At 47.4% G+C, this 23,165-nt stretch overlaps 1 long non-coding RNA gene across 7 annotated transcripts in view; it reads left to right on the forward strand.

The window, feature by feature from the left end:
* Positions 1-23,165, forward strand: part of LOC128932017 (uncharacterized) — a 49,765-nt gene that overhangs the window by 640 nt on the left and 25,960 nt on the right. For 4 of the 7 annotated variants that reach the window (XR_013535111.1, XR_013535113.1, XR_008481200.2 and 1 more), the window contains exon 2: positions 1,703-20,232. This is a non-coding gene — a long non-coding RNA (uncharacterized LOC128932017). The remainder of the gene's footprint in view (positions 1-1,702; positions 20,233-23,165) is intronic. The other 3 variants (XR_013535114.1, XR_013535112.1, XR_013535115.1) reach the window with 3 other exon arrangements.

The following is a 23,165-nucleotide window of genomic DNA, read 5'->3' on the forward strand; positions in this document are numbered from 1 at the left end:
TAGAAAATGCTGTCACTTTCATCATTTCTTTCAAATGGAAGGAAAAATGGCACAATTGGGTTTCTGGTGGGAAGTGCTTCCCTCCAACTCCAGGAACTCCATTAAGGAGTTAAGAAAGCAGAGAGTCCTGTCAGCTGACAGAGATGCTCCGGGCAGTGGTGATCTGGGAGCCAACCTAGTCATGAAGAGCTCAAGCTCTACCCTCTGTGCAGGGAGATTCCTTTTGGAAAAAAATCTCTGGGCAGAGTGGGAGAGTATAGGGGCCAGTCACAAACAGGCTTGCTGCTAGAACCCCTTAGCCATGGGCAGGGTGGGCACAGTGGCCAAGGCCAGGAAACTTACAAGCCCACAAAAGAGTGTCAATTTCTTTCAGTCAGGAGAAAACAATTGAACTATATGATATTAATATACTTATCATTATACCAATGACTCATAAAATCAAACTTCAAACTTTCTAATGGAAAAAAAACACACAGGCAATAATCCCCAGTGTCTATCAAGGTTGCAATGCAGCCCTAATGACCTGGCATCCTTGAAAGGGGCATGCGTTTGGCAGTGAGATACACACAGCAGCGTAGTCAGCTCTGTGGTGTATTCTCAGCTGGCCTCAGCAGCCCCGATGCAGACACCCAGAAGGAGCACAGCCAGTTTATCCAGAGGTGGAGTTTTGCAGCAAGACAACAATTCCCAGAGGGAGTTCTCAACAAATGTCAGTCCCCAAAAAGGGAACTGGTTTTATTATGGTCATCAGGATATTCACTCACAGAGAACAGGACCTGACAAAGCAAAGAATAAGCACTAAGATTAGACTAAGTGTTTGGCAAATTTGGGATGAGAGGGAGGTGCAATGGGAAAGTGTTGAGTTGAAATCAAACTCGGATTAAATGTGCTCAGTTTTGCCCAGGATCATTCTTGGCCTCAGGACAAAGTGATCATGGGAAATAGGGGGGCCCCCAGGGCAAAAAGAGGAGTCCATCTTTTTCCTGCAGGACTATACCTGATCAAAAGAATCACTTGGGCACTCAGTTAACTGGAGGTGTTTGCTGAGCAGGTACACAACACATAAAGATACAAGCAGACATTCCACACAGACACACCCACATCAGACGCAACCTGCTCTCCTTTCCTCCATGCACCAAGAGGCACACATGACAGGGGTTCCGGTGGAGCACTTCCAGGAGGAGTATTCTGGGGACCCTAATGTGAAGTAAGCGCCATGTCAAGGCACCCCCTTTCCTCAGCCAAAGTGAGCTCTTGGGAGCTGGACAATGGTGTGGGGGAGATTGTAGGGGATAGCAAACAGAGGAACTAGCCTGGAATTGTCTCAGAAAGACCAGGCCACTAAGAGTGCAGATGGAGACATGAGACATCTGAGGGAGGAAAGGGGACCCTCTCATGAAATTGGGATCCACGTAAACCTGCATCAAGCACGGTGGCAGTGTTCAATCAGAAATGCTGCCCATCAGGTTGGGCGTGCTGGCTCATGCCTGTAATCCAAGCACTTTGGAGGCCAAGGTGGTCGTATCATCTGAGGTCAGGAGTTCAAGACTTGCCTGATCAACATGGTGAAACCCCGTCTTAAAAGAAAGAAATGCTGCCCAGTACCCAAGTGGGGCACATACATTCTCAATACCTGGAAAATAGCTTCTGATTGGTGCCTCAAGAGAAGAGTAAGTAATGTCTCCTCCTTCTTTCCCTCTAGTAATCAACCCCTGACAGCCTTTGCATTGTCCATGATCTCAGCCTACCACCTCCTCCCCCTGAGGCTGGGCCATTGCAGTGGCTGACACTGAGGATGAAGACCAAGACATCACAGCCTTTCTCCAGCATCTCTCAGAACAGCACAGAGAAGGACACAGGTCTCAATCCACAACTGCTGGAGATGGACCCTGGCCGCATGGGATGGACAGACACACCTGCACCGCCCCCCCTTGCCCAGCTATCTCCAGGTGAAGATGCTCAGAAGAGGTTTGGGGTCCTGAAGGACATGTTGCTCCCATGGTCCTCATGGGCAGGCGATTTCTGCTACATGAGTCAATTCTGCCATATAAAATACTTAAGTTCAGCCATTCCAGGGTGCTGTAGGATGTACAGCTTCCCGTCCAGCCCAACTGAACTCCAGCCATGCCATTTAGATACCAAAAATAAGGTCACTTGCTTTCCTGCCCTTTAGGGGGCCAGAGCCAGGGAAGCAAAATGGCACTTCTGTTTACCTGTTATATTATTTTTTGTAATCCTCATATGTTTGAAAAAACAATTATATGAAAAAGTTCAGTAATTGCAAACATAAAAGCAGAAAGCCCTCAGGAACCAAGATTACTCTCTCAGGACTCGTTCTGCTTCACCTGGGACTCTGCTGCGCCCCAGGCATCATGTGGACAGAATCACAGAGGGACCATCAAGGAGTGCCTTCCCAAAGGACGGACCTCAAGTGACTGCTGTCCGAGCAAACGGTAATGGCCACTCTGCCGGGAGAGAGGAGTAAACAGAGGGCTGGCCCAGGAGACCTGCACACTGTGCTACCGATACTTGTCCGTCTTTAGCCTCTAATTTAAAAATGAGGAACACAGAGATAGAGAGTACCTTCAAGGGTTAGCATGGGCCGTAGAAATGCCCTGAGCCTTTCACTCTCTCCTTTTGCAAATTCCCATGTTTGGATAATGAAGGGAGCCTGAAGGAGGTAGATACACGAGCAGCCCCAACAGGGCTGGCTCCATCTTCCAAAAATGGGGACCCATGTCCAGTGTGTGGCTTTACTGATTCAGTGTCCAATTGACAGGGAGATACTGAGTGTCCAGATGCCCAGTGCCTCCTACCTGGAACAGAGCAGGTCCGGGCTCTCCCTTGGAAAAATCCCATGCAAACTTGGTTATTCAGGGAGTTTCTTCAGCAGAGCTCGCCTCTGTGGCCAACCTGGTCTTGCTGCTCATATTTGCCAGAAAAGCCTGGACTTGGAGAGAAACCTGTGATGTGGACTCAGTCCTTGCCAGCCTGGCTGGTTTCATTTCCTTAGTTCTCTCTGCGAAAGCCTATGCTCCTGAGAAGCGACTCAGAGGGGGCATCTGAGCACAGGGTGGGGAGCCTCGGATGGGAAGACATCAAAGGAACCAGAATGTATCAGAGAATATGGAGTCAGGTGCCTGAGCTCAAAGGCCCACCTGGCCACAGGCTGGCTGTGTGATCTTGGGCAAGTTCAGCCAGCTTCTTTGTGCCTCTTTTCTCTCCTTAATAAGATAAATGGCTTCACTAATATGCTGAAGGCTGCCATTAAGTTCTATGTGCCAAGATCCAAGGGACACCCTGGGCCTCTCGGTGAGCACTACTCCTTACAGTTTACTTCCAGGAGCAACATTGGGAGAGAACTCCTCAGAGCCTTGGCAGTCCTTTTCCTCCTGGTCCCTCTGTTTTGAGGGTGGAATGAGGTGAAGAGCAAGTGCTTTCCCAGCTGGTCAGGTGCTCTGGACATGTTCTAATCCCCCAAGAGTGTACAGATCAGAGTTCGATATGGCCGATGGGTCCAATGCCCAAGTGAGAATCTCTTGATGAAGTTATTGGTGTGGGGTTTTGCTTTGGTTCTTAATTATAGAGAACAAAAGTATTGAAATTATTACATTTACCCTAAAGTTGTAAGCAAGTGATGGTTAACTAAGGAAGGAGACCCATCCTCGAACACAAGTTCCATTCTTACCTATCTCATTTAAAAGAGAGAAAGGCCTCGCAGATGGAAGATGATGGGAGTAGACGGGGATTCAGCCAATTTCAGTGTTTGGCCCCAGGAAGTGAATTTGGGTTTGAGGACCTCTCTCTGGAAAGGTTTTATGACCAGATCTTCCTGGAGATGACATAAGTTTTTCTCACCACATATTTATTTTGCTGGGGTTCATCTTCTGCCTCCTTTTCTCTTTAACTCCAGCTGACTTTGGACTCAGTGCAGGTTGCTCACAGGGTCCTGCAAAGCAACTGTCTTCCCAGATCTCACCCACCTCTGAGCTCCTGCTGTATTCCTCTTTCTCATTTTTTTCTGAGCTGAAACCTACTACTTTGGATGATGCATGCTGGTGTTTTCAAAAGGGCCTTGTTTCAAACATGGAGAGCCCACGTCTGTGTCTTTAAAAAGCTGATTGATTGTGTCTTTAATAATCTGATAATAATTTAGCTTCTTCTTGAATTTTGTGGCATATTTTTAGGCTTCTGCTAAACCCATTTTTGAGGGCCATGACATTGTTCATGGATGGAGTTGTGTCAGTAGAGACAAAATGCTATCGTGGAGGCTCCCGTAAAACTTCAACCAAATCTGGTCCAGGTCTTAGGCTCTGACAGGTTCTGCTGTCATCGGATCTCAGTGAGACCTTTGTCCCCATTTCCTCCCTTTGTGATTCCTCCACGGACATCTCCCTCCATCTGTTTGAGAATTTCTCAGCGATATTCCTTGCTTGCTTTCTCTCACTCCATCTCATTTCCTGCTGTTCACTCGGGAATAAAGAAATGTCCCACACTTGAGAGAGCAAAAACAAAAATTGGAGCTCAGAGAGGGTGGACTTGTCAAGATCACACAGAGTTGGGAGTGTGGTAAGCCCTTGAAATGGGGGCTCAGTGACACTGCTGCCTCCCAGGGATTCCTAACATCTGAGGGTCCCAGTGAGCTGGGATGAACTCAGGACCCAAGAAGCACTGTTTGACCCTGTCACCTCCAAACCCCACCCAGTGCACATGGCCTGAGGCTTCCATGATGGTAAAGAAACCTCACCTGCCTTCTTTCCCATTATTGCTGTGTCCCCTCTGCTATTCAGTGCGAAATGTCCAGACGTGATCAATAGAATCAGAGAAAAATTGAGCCCTGAGGAGAGGGGGCCAGACTCTGGGAGTTGAGAGATTGAAGTCAGACGAGGGGCTGTTGAGCAATGAGATCAGAGCCTTCAAATGTTGGGAGCTTGGCAGCAGTGCCCAGGGGAATGGGGGGGGTGGTATTTGGGTCCAAGTTTATGTTGGGAAGAATATAAGCTTGATTTGGAGACTCCTGATGTTCATGTGTCCCCATCAAGCAGAGTTAGGAGTTGCCAGAGGAAAGATTGGTGCTAGAAGTTCATGTGCGAACAGGGCAGACCCCTGCACGAAGGTGGGCTCTCTCTGTTTGAAACAAGGCCCGCACACTGTGGCAGGGACACTCCCAAGGAAATCAGACATGTATTTCATCAGGGCTTTAACGCAACATATGAACGAGAATCTCATTTACTCTGTTATGAGATGCTATACACCTGGAATAGTTTAACTGGCAAATTATTACCAAATCGTTCAAAAAATTGCCAATGCAGCAATCATACAAGGCTCAGGTAACAGAGTGGGTGGCCATCACTCTGGGAGAGGGACATAGCACCAGAGAAGGTCCTTGTGACTCAGATCAAAGAGAACAAATGGCAAAGAAGGGGAACAGTTGCTGTTTTCTGAAGTAAAGCCTCTTAGGTGTTATATGACCGTTTGTTACCTGTGAATGTGTAACTTTGATTTTTAAAATAAATTAAAAAGAGCCTCTTAACACCACCCAATTTCTGAGCCCCAAAGATGGTGTTCTGGTGTCTTGCAGGAGGTTCTGGTCCCATCCGCCTGCTCCCTTCTAGGACAACCCCACCAGCAAGGAGGTCTTCTAGTTCTTTCTGTGTGTGTTCACCTGCTACTCCTGGCTGGGGCCCTAGGTTGCCCAGGAATCTCTGAGTTCTCTCAGCCGCACTTCCATCTGTGGTGCCCAACCTCAGTGCCTAGGACTCTGTGTACCTGACTTCCTCCAGGCAGGGCTGCTACCCCCAGGTGTCCACCTGGTACGGGCCTCCCATGGCAGCTCTCCTCTGATGACCAGGTGTGAAGGGGATGCTAAGGCCAACTTGCTGCTGGCACACCCGGACCTTCTTTGCTGGCTGTTTCAAAGACCCCCTAAAGGCTCCATGGATTTTCCTTAGAATATAGTCCTGAACAGTCCCACCCATCCTCTTCCTCCCTCTTTCCCACTAGGGCTGATACTTGCTTTAAGGTCTGATGGCTCACCCAGTCCTTCATAATTTTCACAATGTTCCTTTCTAAAACGCTTGCAGGCTAATCTGCTCTTGGCAACTGCTCCTCAGAGGAGGTGAATAACAGACTCCAGCCCTTCTTCTCTCAGGCCCTGCTGCCCCTGTGGTGAGGTTGCCTGTTGCAGACCATAGAGCCAGCCTGACCTTGCCCAAAGGATACATGACTTCTTAGCAAGGCTGGGCCCTGCTAAGGGCTGTGTTTTGTGCACGTTCCTGCTAGTCACATCCAGCAGAGCTGGTCTACCACTCGGATGGCAACAGTAGATTGGGGACCACTGTTGTCATGGCAGGAGTGGACCAGGTGGCCGTCCTGTCTTCAGTCATCATGGAAACCCCAGCTATGCAGCACTAGCAGGTGTTTTAGATGTGCAGGCTGCTGGGCTGGCCTCTACTGCCTTCTGGCATCATGTTGGCAGCAGCTGTCTCAGGAAGGCACCCTGACTCTGGGTTCAAGAGCTTGCTGGGCTTCTACATGAAGGTGTGAAGTGCGAATGTCACCTTTTCTGACTTAACATTTTTGTTTTCTGCTACAAACTTGGGATATTTTCTGAGGGATGCTGAAGAGATGGGGGTAGGTCGGGGAGGGAGGCAGGAATTAGAAGGTGTCCTCCTGGGGCTACCCTTCGGCCTGGGGCATCTGATGGATGAGGAGGGGAGAATCATTGAAATCCTGTTTATGAGGGCACCACAATGACCTCATGTTTTTGCAAATTCTAGTGGAGAGGCTTCACTAGGTTGGGGGAGAAGCCTAAGAATTAAGTCCCTGTCTCCTGCCACAGTTGACAGCAGTGAGGCTCCCTGGCTGAGCGTACACCCCCAGGTGGAGCACAAACAGCTTTTAACAACGGCACCGTCATTAGCACCAATGGCATTGAGAGGAGGTGGCGCTGACACCCTGAGCAGGTGGCTGCCTTACTGCTCCCCGGAGAGCTTTGGCTCCATCACTGGTGCCCACCTCAGGAATTCCCAGGAACTACTCTTCACTGGTACACTCGGATGCCCACCCTGCAAGGCCAGTTTGTCCCCTTCCTGTACCTCTGCAATCACTTTGAGGCAGGAGGAGAGGGAATTAGAGTAACCAATGGTTAAGACGTAAGCGAAAGAACAGCAGGTGCAGCCAGTGCTAGACAACATGTAGGCCACATCCTGACTCCTATTATAGCAAGACAGACGTTTCCACTTCAGTCTCCCGATTCATTGCGGGCCAGGCCCTCCTAGGGTGTTACCAGCTGGAGGCCTCTCAAGGGCACCCCGGGGTGTTAAATTGTTTTATTAATAACTTAATAAAACCCCCAAAGAACATTGTGATCAGGGCTTTTGAGCCCTTTGCTTGAGCCCACCTCCACTCTGTGGACTGTACTTCGGCTTCAGTGTGAGCTTCCGCTGCCTCATTCTGCTGCTGCGTTGTTTGTGCACAAGCAGTGTGTGCTTCTGTTGCTTCTTTCATTGCTTTGTTCTTTTGTTGCTTTGCTTACGTGTTTTGTTCCATTCTTTGTTCAATGCCCCGTGAACCTGGACAACTCAGAGTCAAGACTCTTTCCCTCATGACACTTTGTTATCCGAGCATCTGCAAATCCATCTGTCTTCTGCATGTGCCTTTCAATGTGACAAATCTATAGACCTCGAAGGAGAAAAACCAGGGTAAGACTCCATTCCTTAATGAGCTCACAGTTCACTGGCTGAGACAGAAGGAAGCCACTGACTCTGAAAGGAAACCGAGTGCAGCAAAGAAGGGGTAGAGGGGCAAGCACAGATGGGATCAAGAGAAGGGGGAGACAAACCATTGTCATTAGTGTACCCTTTCTGGGAAGCAACGTGTGCGATGAGCTTTGAAGAAGAAATGAGTAAGCTGGGCGTCGTGGCTCACTCCTGTAATTCCAGCATTTCTGGGAGGCCAAAGCAGGTGGACAGCTTGAGTCCAGGAATTTGAGACCAGCCTGGACAACATGGTGAAACTCCGTCTGTACTGAAAATGCAACAAGTTAGCCAGGTGTGGTGGCACGCATGTGTGGTTCCAGCTACTCAGGAGGCTGAGGTGGGAGAATCACCTGAGCCTGGGAGGTCAAGGCTGCAGTGAGCTGAGATCACGACATTGCACTCCAGCCTGGGTAACTGGAGTGAGACCCTGTCTCAAAAAAACATACAGACATACATAACATATGGGGAAGAGACTTCCAGAGCGGTATGGAGAGGCCAATGCCCCTCCTCCTCCCTGTTGCCCCTCCTCCTGGAGCTGTTCGCTTCTCCCCTCTCTCCGTGCTTGGGACAGCCACAGCAACTCTCCAAATCATGAAACTCAAAATGCCACTTCTAAAAAACATCAGGGTTGGTGCCTCCGCTTCTTCTGACTCGACCTCCCTTCTCTGTCCAATGCAGTTCTTTCCACTCATCCAACCTCCACACTCCCTTGACAGAAGAAAAACCTGCATCTCTGAAACCCATGTCTGCTTGCGTATGACCTACTTTGTGAGTCAACAAGGTGAACCTATTCCTCATATTTCATTATCCAATGATTAAAAAGTCTAAAACAGATTCTGCCCCTGAGAAAGTAATTTCATGCACCTACAAAGAGAAAGGAAAGGACATTCACCGTTTGACGACTGAGTTTCCATCTGCACCCTTCAGCACTTACTAGAACTCATTCAAAACAGTGTAACAACTCTTATTCCTATCAAACAAAATAGAACTTTTTTCCTTGTATCTAAAGAAGTTTGCACCTTTGACACAGAATAAGGAGATCTACTGTTCCAACAGTTACTGTGTATATCACCGACCATATTAGTCACGCCTCGAAATCCATCACAGATCCACCAAATATTCTGTCGCCTGAAGACAGAATTATAAAATTAAACTCCAACAACATGTATATACAACAAATGAATGGAGAGAAAAAGAAAAATGGTGAGCATATAATATTATGTGTACATATTACAAGGAAAAATATGCAAAGCTACTACCATACTTGTTTCTGCAATTTGCCATGAGGCTGTGACACCTTTCAAAATATATAAATTTTTTTTAACATTTAAAAAAATTATTTTAAAAATATATTGTTTTCACTACACTTCTTTCATTTTGCGGAATCAGGCCATGATGGTACAATGGTTTTCTTGTTCTATTACCCAGTCCATATTTTCCCTGTCCTCACTCAGAACCTCAATTTGTCTCAGGTCTTTATCTAATACGAGTGACCTAAAGCACCAAAGTCCAGTCCTGAAGACAGGATTTTCTGGGGCCTATACAGGGTTTGAGCAACCGAGGCCTGCTGAGTGAGCCCTTTCTAGGCACCGAGGGAAATGCCTTCAGGCTAAGGAGGAGGGAAAAATCTAACCAAAGATTCAAACCATAGGACGCTGTGGGCATGGCTCCAATGCCAGGTGATTCCCGAAGAGGAGATACTGCTAAGGTCCCATGAGGGAAATTCTTTTGTTATCGGGCCACAAGAGAGCAAACACAAGTTCTGAGCAGCATCAGGAGAAGATGCCTGAGCAGCTTTGCTGCCGACTGTGAAGAAAGTGGAGGACCAGAAAGGCCTCAGTCTCCATGCTGAAGTCTGTGCTGTGAGGACAGGGGTGTGTCTAATGCACCAAACTCCACCTTCTACCCTGACCTCAAGCTCTTCAAGAATAACTGCATCGGGGCAGAGGCTGAGGAACTTCTGTCCATAATAAAACCCAAGGCCTTTTATGCCCTGCAAGGTGTGTTAGGGACTTGACACCAACCAACTTTGCCAAACATTTCAACTCTTCTGTATACAGGAGCACAAGTCATAGAGGTACCAAGAAATGCCCATGCCCATTTTGAAAAGCTACTTTAAGTGGATTTGGAAGTAACTCTGGACAGTGGGCTGATGTATCTTTGTGGGCGGGCCCTTTGGTGCCAATACACACTGGAGTGGCTGCAATAATTCTGAATGTACTGTGGGAATAGATGTAGGGTGTGTATGCAATACTATGTTTAACTGTAAAGGACATTCCCTGTAAGAAAATACCCAAAGTAGAACAATGAAGAGGCACAAGTACATAAGCAGGAGTGACAGCACGTGTTGTTCCATGCCGACATCCCTATCCTGGGGTAGGTCAGAAATGAGAACCCTAACAAAGTGGGTACTGTCCGACGAGCATCCACTACTAATGGAAGTGTCACCTCCGGGAAAGAAGCAAACTAGACATGAATGGCATCTCACAGCTACATGGAAAGGTGCCTAATCACCTTCCCAATGTGGCTGTCTCAGACACGGGATCTGTGCCAGCAACTTGGACTTCTTGGGGACTGTGGTGCACTGAAGTTTTGGAGGATCCTGGGCTGGGTTCACAGATGGGTCAGCTAAGTTCAAGGCCAGTGGGGGATATTGTGCTGCTGCTGTGGGTACCCAAAGGAAATTGCTCGAAACTGCATGGAAAAAGGAACTCTGAGTGGGCGGAGTTGCAGGCCAACACTTGCCCTAGAAACACCCCCCAGAAATGCACCTTGTTACAGGTCACCGACTCGGGGGCAGTCAACAGTGGAATTGGCAGTGTGGTCTGGTGCTGGTGATGAGACGACTGGATGATCACGTTGAAGCTTCTATGAGGACAAATGTTCTGGTGCAGATTGCACAAGATCCTAACCCCTGGTTTGTGACTCATGTGGATGCCAGGAAAAAAGGACATCCCTTCAATAATAGACATCCCTGAAATCCACAAGCCAATAAGGAGACCTGTACTGCCCTGGTGCCAGGAGCCATGAAAAGATGGAATGGGCTGCCCATAAGGAGAAACGGAGAGAGGTAACAGTGAAGGCTGTGCACCGAGGAAAGCATACTCATCATGAAGGCACTTTGGGCCCTAAATGTGGCAATTCCCTGAAGTGGTACCTTCTGTTATATTTAAATAGAATGTTGGACAGGTTGGTGAGCAGAGGAGGCCCAGACAGCCTATAAAATTCCTAAACCACATAAGTAACACTTCTTGCACTATCTCCTATGTGTACTTCTGAGCTGCTGGAATTTCAGAGTAGCAAAAATGAGCCAGAGAATAGGTGACTCGAATATGGTACATCTTTTGCTGTCTGGCTATGCTTACTGAATTTAGGCAGTTGTGGACGTTGTTGACAATGCTCATAAATACGAGGCGACAATTCCTAAGGTAGTCCTGGTGGCCCACAGTGCATCAGTGGGTGAAAGAGGGTTTTTAGGGTGCTCCACAGTGTATAAGGAAGAAATTCCTGAGTCACTTAGGAGTGAGTCGGAATGCGGTATTGTCTAGACGTGGAAAGAACTGCAAACACAGTGAAGTGACTGCTTCAAGGACCAGTCATACTCAGCACTTGGCTGTGGAAGGACAAGAGTAACCCCGGCTGGTGTGAGGAGAGAGCCTCTTGGGCCCTGGGTGTCAGCGGTAGAGGGAGCTGTCTGCAGGCCATCTGGACAATTTATCTCAGAGTGCCACCACCACCCTCCACTGCTGGCCAGCATAGAATCTTCATCAGAAACCTCCTGATAGCCCTTGACACCAGGAAGTAGCTTCCAGTGAAATGAAAGAACAAGATGAACTTTGCAGACACTCATATTGTTAGGCTTTTTAATATGCTTGTCACTGACTGTTCTAAACTCTATAGCATGACTGACAATGGGCAGTCATATTGCCCTGGACTTCCTGCTGGCCAGTCAGGGAGGTGTGGGAAGTGTGTGGTTGGTAACGCCTCATGCTGCACCTGGGTTAATGACACAATTCACTGGCTTAACTCCAGATGTGGCACCCAGCTGTGGTCTGATCGAACTAATGGGAGTAATAGCGTGATCACTTCATCTAATGTCGCCCTAGACAAACAGAACAAATTTGGTCTGATACCTTTACAGTTACTTACAGAATATAATGATGGCGGCCTATGCTACCAAGAATTCTTCACTGGATATGTGAACGGTCAGGAGGTGGGGCATGAAGTTGTAGTGGAATGCCTCCACCCTGCCCCCTGACGACCTTGCACATATCCACACAGCCTTCCAGGCAAAGGTATGAGTCACAGGTAATCTGACTCTTGGCAGAACACCTTGTTATCCTCCAGGAACATAAGAGGAAGAGTCCTATGAGGAGCTGCTGTAAGGCCATTTTCCACTCCTGTATATCTGCTAAAAGGCTGCTATTGCCTCTGGGTTCTGATGAAGTATGAGGCTTTCTGCCCCACCCTCCTCAGAATAGAGCTGCAGAATATAAAACTGGTTAGCTGCAGTCTAGAACTGGATCCTCAGCAGTGGGTACCCCCAACTTGTCTTGCGGTCATCTGGCTCTTTTCATTTCAGTTTCATGTGTGTGTATGTGGGTGTGTGTAGGGGTGTGGTTAAGGGACAAGAGCCACAGGGAGCTGTCACCTTTGGCTCTTCTTCCTTTCAGTGTCTATGCACATGCTAAACAGCAAATCAACTACAGCTTTTTCTTCTTAACTGGTCAAATCCGTCATGCTTTGCCCTTTTTTGTACACTTGACAAGTTAAAGTTCTTGCACCTTCCCCTCCCTACCAAGAATAAACCAGAAGTGAAGAAACTGTATCAGTGAATGCCACAATCAAAGACTCAAAAGAGGGGGCAATACCTATCACATCCCCATTTAACTTACCAGTTTGGCTTGTTTAGGAGTCAAATGAATTTTGGAGAGAGGCTGTGGGTTTTCACGAAGTAAATCAGGTAGAGACTCTCATTGCAATTGCAGGCTCAGATATAACAGCTTTCCTGGAGCAAATCAACACAGCCCTTGAAAGCTGGCATGCAGCTACTGACCCAGCTAAAGCTGGTTTCTTCATACCAACTTTCTAGGACCACCAGAAATAGTTTGCTGTTACCTGGTAGTGCTAACAGTATACCTTCACAGCATTGCCACAGGGTAGCTCCATTCTGTTCTCTGCCATGACATGATCTGTAGAAATACTGTCTTGACATTCCACAAAACATAATACTGGTCCACGTTGATGGCATTATGCTGATCGGATTTGATGAGCATGAAATTACAAGTATTTTAGATGTCTTAATAAGACATATGTGAACCACATTGAGGGAGGTAATACCCACACAGAATTCAGAGGCTGGTCACCTCGGTGAAGGTTCGGGATTCAATAGTCTGGAGCACATAGAAATATCTCCTCCAAGGCAAAAGACCAACTTCTGCATTTTGTACTACCTACCACAAAGAGGCACAACTGTTGAGAAGCCTTTGGGATTTTAGAGGCAACATGTATCACCTTTGTGAATCTACAGGGATACTTGTAAGGCTCCCAGTTTCACGTGGGACCTGGGACAGAGAAGCCTCTGCTGTCAATTCAGGCTATATAGTACAAGCTGCTCCATCATTGGTCCTTCTGACTCAACAGACCCAGTGATACTTTAAGTGTGGCAAAGAGTTGATGTATGCAGCTTCTCACAAGTATGAATAGGAAAATGGCGCCTGTAGAATTTTTGAATAAAATCCATGTCTTCTTCTACAGATAACTATTCTCTTTTTGAAAACAGTTTCTGTGTTGCTACCACGCCTTGGTAGATACTGAGTGGCTAATGCTGCCCATCACAAACTCACCTTGCCAACAGGCCAGGCATGTGCAATCATCAAATGGACATGGTATATAAGAGATCAAGTTTGAGTAGGTCTGGAAGATATGAGTAGATTTCATGAACAGGCACTTCAGACTCCTTTGACACAAACTCCTATTGCATTGTGTCTGACCTTCCCCGTGCCTGTGACCTCATGAAGTGCTCCTTATGACTAGTTTACTGCGGAAAACACTTGGACCTGGTTACAGCTGAACCTGTGCAATAAGCTGGTCATACACAAAAATGAACAGTCTCAGCATTACAGGGTGATCCAGAAGAACGATGGAGTTGCCTTCCTTGCCTGTAATTGCACTCCAGCCTGGGTAACGAGAGCAAGACTGTCTCAGGGAAAAAAAAAAAAAAAAGGTAACCCAAATGCGCTGGATATGACCAGCAGGAGCATGGAGAAACGCAGTTATTAGCGGGGTCAGGGCTTGTGAAGCAGCAGCCTGCGGTGTGGACAAGATCAGGCTGGCTCTGTGGTCACCCACAGTCAAAACCACCCAGGGGCTGCAAGGACGGGGAGAAGGGTTGGAGTCTGTTATCCAGCTCCTCTGAGAAGCAGACACCAAGACGGGATTAAATTGCAAGGGTTTAGTGGGGAACATACCTTTGTGAAAAGAGTTACAAAAGACTGGGAGAGCCACCAGACCATGAAGCAAGTCTCACTGCCAATGTGAGGGATAGAGGGGAAGAGGCGGGGTTGGAGCGCTCTCGACTGCAGTTCAGAGGAAAATCCACAGAGCCTTTACTGTCTTTGAAACAGTCAGCAAAGAAGGCCTGCATATCCCAGCAACCAGCCTGGCCTCAGCACCCCCACTGCACTTGGTCATTAGAGGAGAGCTGCTGCAGGAGGCCTGGCGTGACTCACTACAATGTGGATACCTGCGAGGAGCCACGCTCCCTCCAGGAGGTCAGCCTCAGGGTCCTGGGCACTGAGGTTGGGGACCATGGATGGAAGCGTAGCTGAGAAAACCCAGAGGTTCCTACGCCCCAGAAGCCCATGCCAGGACCAGGAAGAGAACACTCACAGAAAGAACTAGAAGACCTCCTTGCTGGTGGGGTTGTCTTAGAAGGGAGGAGGTCGGTGGGACTGGAACCTCCTCCAAGACACCAGAACACCATCTGTGGAGCTCAGAGATGGGTGGTATCAGGAAAGAGGCTGTTTTCTATTTACTTTTTAAATCAAAGTTATATATTCACAGGGAACAAACAAGTGGTTAAAAAACACCTTGGCTGGGTACGGTGGCTCACGCCTATAATCCCAGCACTTTGGGAGGCCGAGGCGGGTGGATCACCTGGGGTCAGGAGTTCAAGACCAGCCTGGCCAACATGGTGAAATCACATCTCTACTAAAAATATAAAAATTAGCTGGGCGTGGTGGCACGTGCCTATAATCCCAGCTACTCGGGAGGTTGAGGCAGGAGAATCACTTGAACCTGGAAGGCAGGGGTCGCAGTGAGCTGAGATCGCGCCACTGCACTCCAGCCTGGGTGACAAGAATGAAACTCCATCTCAAAAAAGCAAACAAAAATACCTAGGAGTCTTTGCTCAGAACACAGCAACTCTGTCCCCTTTTCCTGTCTCTGAGCTGAGTCGCAGAGCTTCTCCTGTGCTGTCTCCTTCTCCCAGGTGACAGTGACCCCCTCTGTTCCCTGAGCCCTCACGGCTATGCAGGATTGCTGCCTTGGTAATTTGTCACAACAATTGGGTGATACTTTGACTCTTAACTTAGTTTTCCACATGTGTAGCATCTCACAGAAGATTAAATGAGATTTTAACTCATGGGGCTGATTTTCTCCAGAATTGGTATTTATGTTAAAACCCTGATAAAACACATGTTTGAGCTCCTTGGTGCTGTCCCACCTCAGTGTTAGGGCCTCTATTCAAATACCTGCAGTGCCTGGGAGACCCCACATTTATCCAAGTGTCTGCCCTGTTCTCAGATGAGCGTGTAGCACCAATCTTCCCTCCAATGGCTCCCAGCTTTACTTGTTGGGGACATAGGAATCTCCAAACCATGCTTATATTCTTCCCAACATAAACTTGGACCTCAGTCCCCCAACTTCACACTGCTGTTGAGTGTCGAGCTCCTCTTTTTTTTTTTTTTTTGAGATGGATTCTCACTCTGTTGCCCAGGCTGGAGTGCAGGGGTATGATCTCAGCTCACTGCAACCTCTGCCTGCTGGGTTTAAGCAATTCTCCTGCCTCAGCCTCCTGAATAGCTGGGACTACAGGCGCATACCACCACAGCAGGCTAGTTTTTTGTATTTTAGTAGAGATGGGGTTTCACTGTGTTGCCCAGGCTGGTCTTGAACTCCTGAGATCAGGCAATCCACCTGCCTCAGCCAGTTTGAAGCCCCTGCATTCAGAGCTGCAGTCCCTAGTTTGACTCCAGTCCCTCTCCTCCCAGAGTCTGGTCCTCCCCTCAGGGCTCCATTTCCCTTTGATTCTATCAACCACATTCAGAGCTGCAGTCCCTAGTTTGACTCCAGTCCCTCTCCTCCCAGAGTCTGGTCCTCCCCTCAGGGCTCCATTTCCCTTTGATTCTATCAACCACATCTGCACAGTTAGCAAGAATAAGACGAGAGGGGATTCAGCAGTAATGGAAGAGGCAGCAGGGGAGGTTGATTTATGTGGGAAGTAGAAAAGTTCCTTTTTAAAGTTTCCTTTCTTGTTAAAGAATAAGTGTGCTAATAACTTTATTAAGCCCTATCCTATGTAGCTGTTAGACATACCATGCTTACAGACACATAGTACATTCTATGTCCTTGTACTTCACAAGATATCTGTGCTGGACATGCTCACAGGCATGTCCCAGTTCTCCACTGCTTTTACCTGTTTAAAAAAGGTTTAAGTTATTAGCCAATTGGGTTTTAGTTTAGATTATTAGTCTGGCTCCAGCCAGTGGAGATCAGACACAGCAGTAAGGACAACCCCAAATCCATAAGGGATCAATTTGTCTGTTTTCCTTTGTTCATTGTACTCCCCTTCCTGCAGTCCAGAAAGTAGAATTTGCATTGCTGAAAGATCCTTTGTCTCAGTGCTGATTTTTCTTTGCAGCACCGAGCATCTATTTCCAACACTTTATCATCACTGTGGAAGCCTCAGGCCGTGTGCACTGGGTATGGTTTTGGAAGTGGTGGAGCCAGACAGCCATTCTTGGGCTCTGGGTTCACCCCAGCTCGTTGGGACTCTTGGACATTAGGAATCCCTAGAAGACAGCCTAGTCATTGAGATGGAGTTTCAAGAGCTTACCACACTCCCAGCTTTGTGTGATCTTGACAAGTCCACCCTCTCTGATCTCCAGTTTTTTTTTAATCTCTAAAGTGTGGGGCATTTCTTTATTCCATAAGGAAGAACAACAGGCAGTTTTGATGGAGTGAGAGATTGGCTGGAGGTGGAAGAAGACAAGGAATATTGCTGAAATGGTTTTCAAATTGATGGAGGGGGATGTCCATGGATGAATCACAAAGGAAGGGAATGGGTGCAGAGGCCTCACTGAGATCCAGTGACAGCAGGAGCTGCCAGGATCCGAGCTGGACCAGATTTGACTGAAGTTTAGGGGAGCCTACATGACGGCATTTTCCATTGGCATAACTCCGTACATGGACAACAGCAAGGGACTCAAAATTAGTTTGGCAGAAGTTCAAAATTATGCTACAAAACTCAAGAAGTGGCTAAAATATCAAATATCCTTTTTTTTGAGATGGAGTCTTGCTCTGTCACCCAGGCTGGAGTACTGTGGTGTGATCTCAGCTCACTGCAACCTTGGCCTCCCGAGTTCAAGCGATTCTCCTGCCTTAGCCTCCCAAGTAGCTGGAATTACAGGCACCTGCCACCATGCCCAGCTAATTTTTGCTTTTTAGTAGAGACAGGGTTTCACCATGTTGCCCAGGCTAACCTCCAACTCCCGCCTCAGCCTCCCTAAATACTGGGATTACAGGCATGAGCCACCACGCCTGGCCAACTATCAAATTTTTAAAAGGACAAAATCAGTGAGAAACCTTTTAGAAATATGATTCTAGAAAATAAAGGATGGGAGGAGTAGCACAGAAGCTCTGTGGAGAGGTGAGCCCTGGGAAGACAGTTGAAGACTCTATGATCAACAAGCACCTGAGCCCAAAAAGACAGTCTTGGTTCCCCAGGTCCTGAGACAAAGCAGGAGGAAATCTGGGCACAGAGATACAGCTCTCTAGGCCCTATGCTCCTTCCGATCTCTTCCCCAAATCCTACAGATAGGACTCTAGTAGAGTATACCTGGGGCAACCAGGGGGCCGTGAGGCCTGAGGAGCCAGGATAGAGCTGGCTGCTTCAAAAGATGAGAAGCCATGGGGATGAGGAAAGTGGAAGGACAGTGTGCCTCAGTGTCCAGTCAAAAGTCAGGATTCCTGACCTGTGGTAAGTAAAGAATATCAGTTACCAGCAGGCCCAGGAGCCCCAAGTTATATTAGGACCTCAAGAGGAGAGGAATTCATTCAACTCATACAGGTATGTGATGGCAAAAAACCATGGCTGGGCTCAAGGCTTTAAAGTCTTCTATGAGATTCTTCATGGAGCAACACTCCATCAAAGCCAATATAAAAAGGAGCCGATTTAGCAAATAATTCTTCTTGCTGTGCTTTATGCAAACAATCAGGCCAAGTATTATAAGACTAAAGCTTATTTTGCAAACAGATCAGTCCTTTCATGGTTTGTTTTTAATAAAAATGAAAATTAGAGAGATAAAAGGTATGTTTTAAGAACTATCGTACACCTGTTATTTGATTCTAGTCTCATTATCTGTTTTGGGGGTTTCTCTCTGCAGTTTACACTGATCCTGCTTATTTCTGTGAACCGACCAGTGACCTCTGGCTACAGCTCAGAGGAAATAAGAGGCATAGGTAATGTAAAAATCGGGATCAATATTCTAATTCTGGGCGCATATTGGAATCAGCTGGCAATATCATGCACCCATGTCTTAACAGGTACGATAATAGCCATGAGCCACCTGGGCGCATTGGCAGCCTCAGGGTTTTTTGAAGCTGTCCTCACCCCCTTATTTCATTTGGACAACTCTACTTGTGTTAAAACCCCAGGAACCATCTGTATTTGCGGCCAATCAGTTCACCGATGCTTCCCCTCTAACTGGATTGAAACTTGTACCATAGACTGTGTATACCCGGACATCTCCGTGGTTCCTGGAAATCTCTCTCTTCCAGCATCACTCTACAGGCATCCTATCTTGCCCAAGGTGAAGAGGGCCATCCAGTTAATTCCACTTCCTATGGGACGTGGTGTTATAGCCTGTGTGGAAACCAGAATTGCTGGAATCAAAAAGTCTTCTTGATCTATAACCAACTCTCAAAGGAAACAGCCAACAACATCGAGGCCACGGCTAAAAACCTTAACGGTGTAAGAACAAATGGACTCTTCGGCAGCTGTATCCTCCGAAATCCCCAAGGACTAGCTATGTTAATGGCAGCACAGGTTGGAATTTGCTTAGCCTTAGATAGCAAAAGTTGCATTTGGGTAAATGAATTGGGAAAAGTACAAGATAACAACAGACAATTCCTAAATTGAGCCTCTGCTTGATGGAAACAAGCCTCTCAGGTTTGATGAGGAAGAAACACGGAAATGGTTCTCTGGGTTTTTTTCCCTTTTTAGATCCACTTGTTAATCTCCTACTTTTGCTCCTTTTTGGTCCGTGTCTTCCAACTCTAATCGACTGATTTGTCTCCTCTCACCTTCAGGCTGCCAAGCTCCAGATGATCCCCAGTGAGGGATACCATTCTCTCAATGTTCAAGAGTCACCCTTCTACAGAAGAGCCCTAGACTGCCCATCGGTGGGACACAGCAGAGGTGAATTCCCTGTCTCTGTTATACCTGGCTGGATACTATTTTATTTATTTATTTATTTTTGAGATGGAGTCTTGCTCTGTTGCCCTGGCTGAAGTACTGTCATGCCATCTCAGCACACGGCAACCTCTGCCTCCCGGGTTCAAGTAATCCTTTGCCTCAGCCTCCTGAGTAGCTGGGATTACAGGTGCCTGCCACCACACCTGGCTAATTTTTGTATTTTCTTTTTTTGAGACAGAGTCTTGTTCTGTTGCCCAGGCCGGAGTGCCTGGGGGGGATTGGTCAGAGTGATGGGAAAAACTATAGGGAAAGGACACAAACCTTCTGAAAGGTCAGAAGCATTTGCAGAGTCCCGGGGCAGGTGTTCTATAAACTGAGGCAGAGGGCAGAAAGTAGGTAGAAGGAAGTGTAGGGGAATTTATCTTAAACAGGTTTGTTTACTTATATTGGCCAGGAACTGACCATTGATCATCTGCCCACCTGGCGTTCCCTGAAAGGGGAACAATAAATGTTAATTACCTGCAGGTTGTGTTTGCTCCAGGTTTTCAGCATTGTGCCTGCACTGAATAAAAGCAAACAGCTTCAGCTTTTCTGGCCACTAGAGTGAGGCAGTCGCCTAGCTGCCCTTACGCTGCATACCTGTGTGTGAGTACTCATTGCATTTGTTGGTCGGCCAGGGTTTGTGGGACACACCCAGCAGGTGGTCACCTGTGTGAGAAACGCTGCAATGGATCGCGACGGAGCCCTCAAAAATGAAAGTGAAGTGACTGCCTGGTAAGTAATGGGTGCCCACTCAGGCCGGAGGACGGTGGCGGGATCTTGGCTCATTGCAACCTCAGCCTCCAGGGTTCAAGTTATTCTTGGACCTCAGCCTCCAGAGTAGGTGGAAGGCTATGGGGGATTGGTCAGAGTGGTGGGAAAAACTAGAGGGAAAGGATGCAAACCTTCCAGCTACTCTGGAGGCTGAAGCGGAAGGATCACTTGAGCCCAGGAATTAGAGACACCAGTGAGCTATGATCATGCCACTGCACTCCACCCTGGGAAACAAAGCAAGACCCCATCTCATAAAAAAAAAAAAAAAAAAAAAAAAAAAAAGCTAAACATGCAACTACCATATGACCTAATATTTACCGTTCTCAGAATTAGCCAACAGAAATGAGAATTTACCTTCACACAAAAGCTTGTACACAAGTGTTTATAGTTGATTTATGCATCCTAGTCCCAAACTGGACACAACCCCCATGCCCTTCAGTGCGCAGATGTCCAGAGGAGTCTGGGGACTGGTGCTTTTTCTTGGAATGTGTAGCTTTCCAGAGAATGAGTTAAGGCGTGTGTTGGGAGCTAGCAGAACTGAGGAGGTCAGTCTAGAGTTGGGCACATCTTGAGCTGAATCTCTAAAGCCTTCAGTTCCTCAGATCTGTTTCCCTCGGAAGCGCTTAGGAAACGGGGCCTCCCTCCATAGGGCAGCTCCCGGGCTGACCCACGGATGCGCCTTGCCCTCTGTTCTCCTACACTTAGAAAAACCTGTGAATAACTCTGGGAGGCCGAGGCGGGTGGATCACGAGATCAAGAGATCGAGACCATCCTGGTCAACATAGTGAAAGCCCATCTCTACTAAAAATACAAAAAAAAAAAAAAAATTAACTGGGCACGGTGGCTCGTGCCTGTAATCCCAGCTACTCGGGAGGCTGAGGCAGGAGAATTGCCTGAACCCCCGAGGCGGAGGTTGCGGTGAGCCGAGATTGCGCCATTGCACTCCAGCCTGGGTAACAAGAGGGAAACTCTGCCTCAAAAATAAATAAATAAATAAATAAAAAATAATTTGATGGGTGAAATGACCCATTGTCTGGAAGACCATTTGTGGTGTGGATTTATGGGTGCCTATGTACCATGTGTAGTCACATGTAATCCTGCTCAAAAAGGATAGAACTCCGTTTTGTCAGCTAGCGACTCCAGAATAATCAGACACATGTTCCCCCAAATTACCACAAGATGGCAGCACATGCACACTGCATTTCAAGTTCCGGCAGTGAGCTGAGATTGTGCCACTGCACCACACCCTGACGACAGAGCCAGAAAGTTCGTAAGATTCTTTTTTTCAGTTTTTTTTTTTTTTTTTTTTTTTTTTTGAGACGGAGTTTCACTCTTGTTGCCCAGGCTAGAGTGCAATGGCGTGATCTCCTTTCACTGCAACCTCCGCCTACCGGGTTCAAGCAATTCTCCTGCCTCAGCCTGCTGAGTAGCTGAGATTACAGGCATATGCCACTACACCTGGCTAATTTTGTGTTTTTAGTAGAGATGGGGTTTCTCCATGTTGGTCAGGCTGGTCTTGAACTCTCGACCCCAGATGATCACTTCAGGTGATCCTCCTGCCTTGGCCTCCCAAAGTGCTGGGATTACAGGCGTCAGCCACCATGCTGGGCTTTTTTTTTTAAGTGGAAAATCCCAAATCCTATCAGAGCATATTTGGCATGTGAAATTTTTTTTTTTTTTTTTTTTTTTTTTTTTTGAGACAGGATCTCACTCTGTTGCCCAGGCTGGAGTGCAGTGGTGCAATTATGGCTCACTATAGCATCAAACTTTTGGGCTTAAGTGATTCTTTCACCTCGGCCTCCTGAGTACCTGAGACTATAGGCAACCACCACCAGGCCCCACTAGCTTTTAATTTTTTTTTTTTGGAAAAACAGAGTCTCGCTTTGTTGCCCAGGCTGGTCTTGAACTTCTAGTCTCAGGTGACCCTCCTTCCTGGCCTCCCAAAGCACTGGGTTTACAAGCATGAGACCCCATGCCAGACCTAACATCTCTAATTTTTATTTATTTATTTATTTATTTATTTTGAGATGGAGTCTTGCTCTGTCACCCAGGCCAGAGTGCAGTCACACAATCTCAGCTCACTGCAACCTCTGCCTCTTAGGTTCAAGCGATTCTCCTGCCTCAGCCTTCCAAGTACCTGGGACTGCAGGCACCCGCCACCACGCCCAGCCCTTTTTACTTACTTTAAGAAGGCTACTAGAAAATTTAGCTGGGTGTGGTGGTTCACACCTGTAATCTCAGCACTTTGGGAGGCCAAGATGAGTGGATTGCTTGAGCTCAGGAATTCGAGACTACCCTGGACAACACGGTGAGACCCCATCTCTACAAAAAAAAATACAAAATTAGCTGGGCATGGCGATAGGTGCCTGTAGTCCCAGCTACTCAGGAGGCTGAGGTAGGAGAATCACCTGAGCCTGGGAAGTTGAGGCTGCAGTGAGCTGTGATCGAGTCACTGCTGCAAAACAAACAGAAAAACAAGTAAATTGAGATTACATTTAGGGTTCATTATGTTTCTGTTGGGCAGTGCTGGCCTCTAGAAAGAAGATGAAGGGAACGTGTAGAGAGGAGAGGTGGATGAGGGCATTTAGCTGACGACACACCAGGCAGCACAGAGGAAAGGCTGCAGGGCTTGGCAAGAGCTGGAAGAAGGGCTCGGAGAGGCAGAGGCACAGGTGTATGGGACAAGTCTCTCAGGCTGAGGGGTCTCCAGGGAGACCTGGGATTTCTGTGGTCCCTGGAATAAGCAAAGAAGTCCCGATTTTTTTCAGTGGTGGCAAGGGGAAGGTCCAGTTCTAGCCAGAGATCTCCATTTATGCTGGAGAAAAGAAATATTTTGAAGGAAGCACCCTACAGGATTTGCTAATGAATTGGAGGTTGGAAATGAAAGTAAAAGA

Source organism: Callithrix jacchus, chromosome 5 (assembly GCF_049354715.1).
Source record: "Callithrix jacchus isolate 240 chromosome 5, calJac240_pri, whole genome shotgun sequence".
In the NCBI taxonomy this organism is placed as follows: domain Eukaryota; kingdom Metazoa; phylum Chordata; class Mammalia; order Primates; family Cebidae; genus Callithrix; species Callithrix jacchus.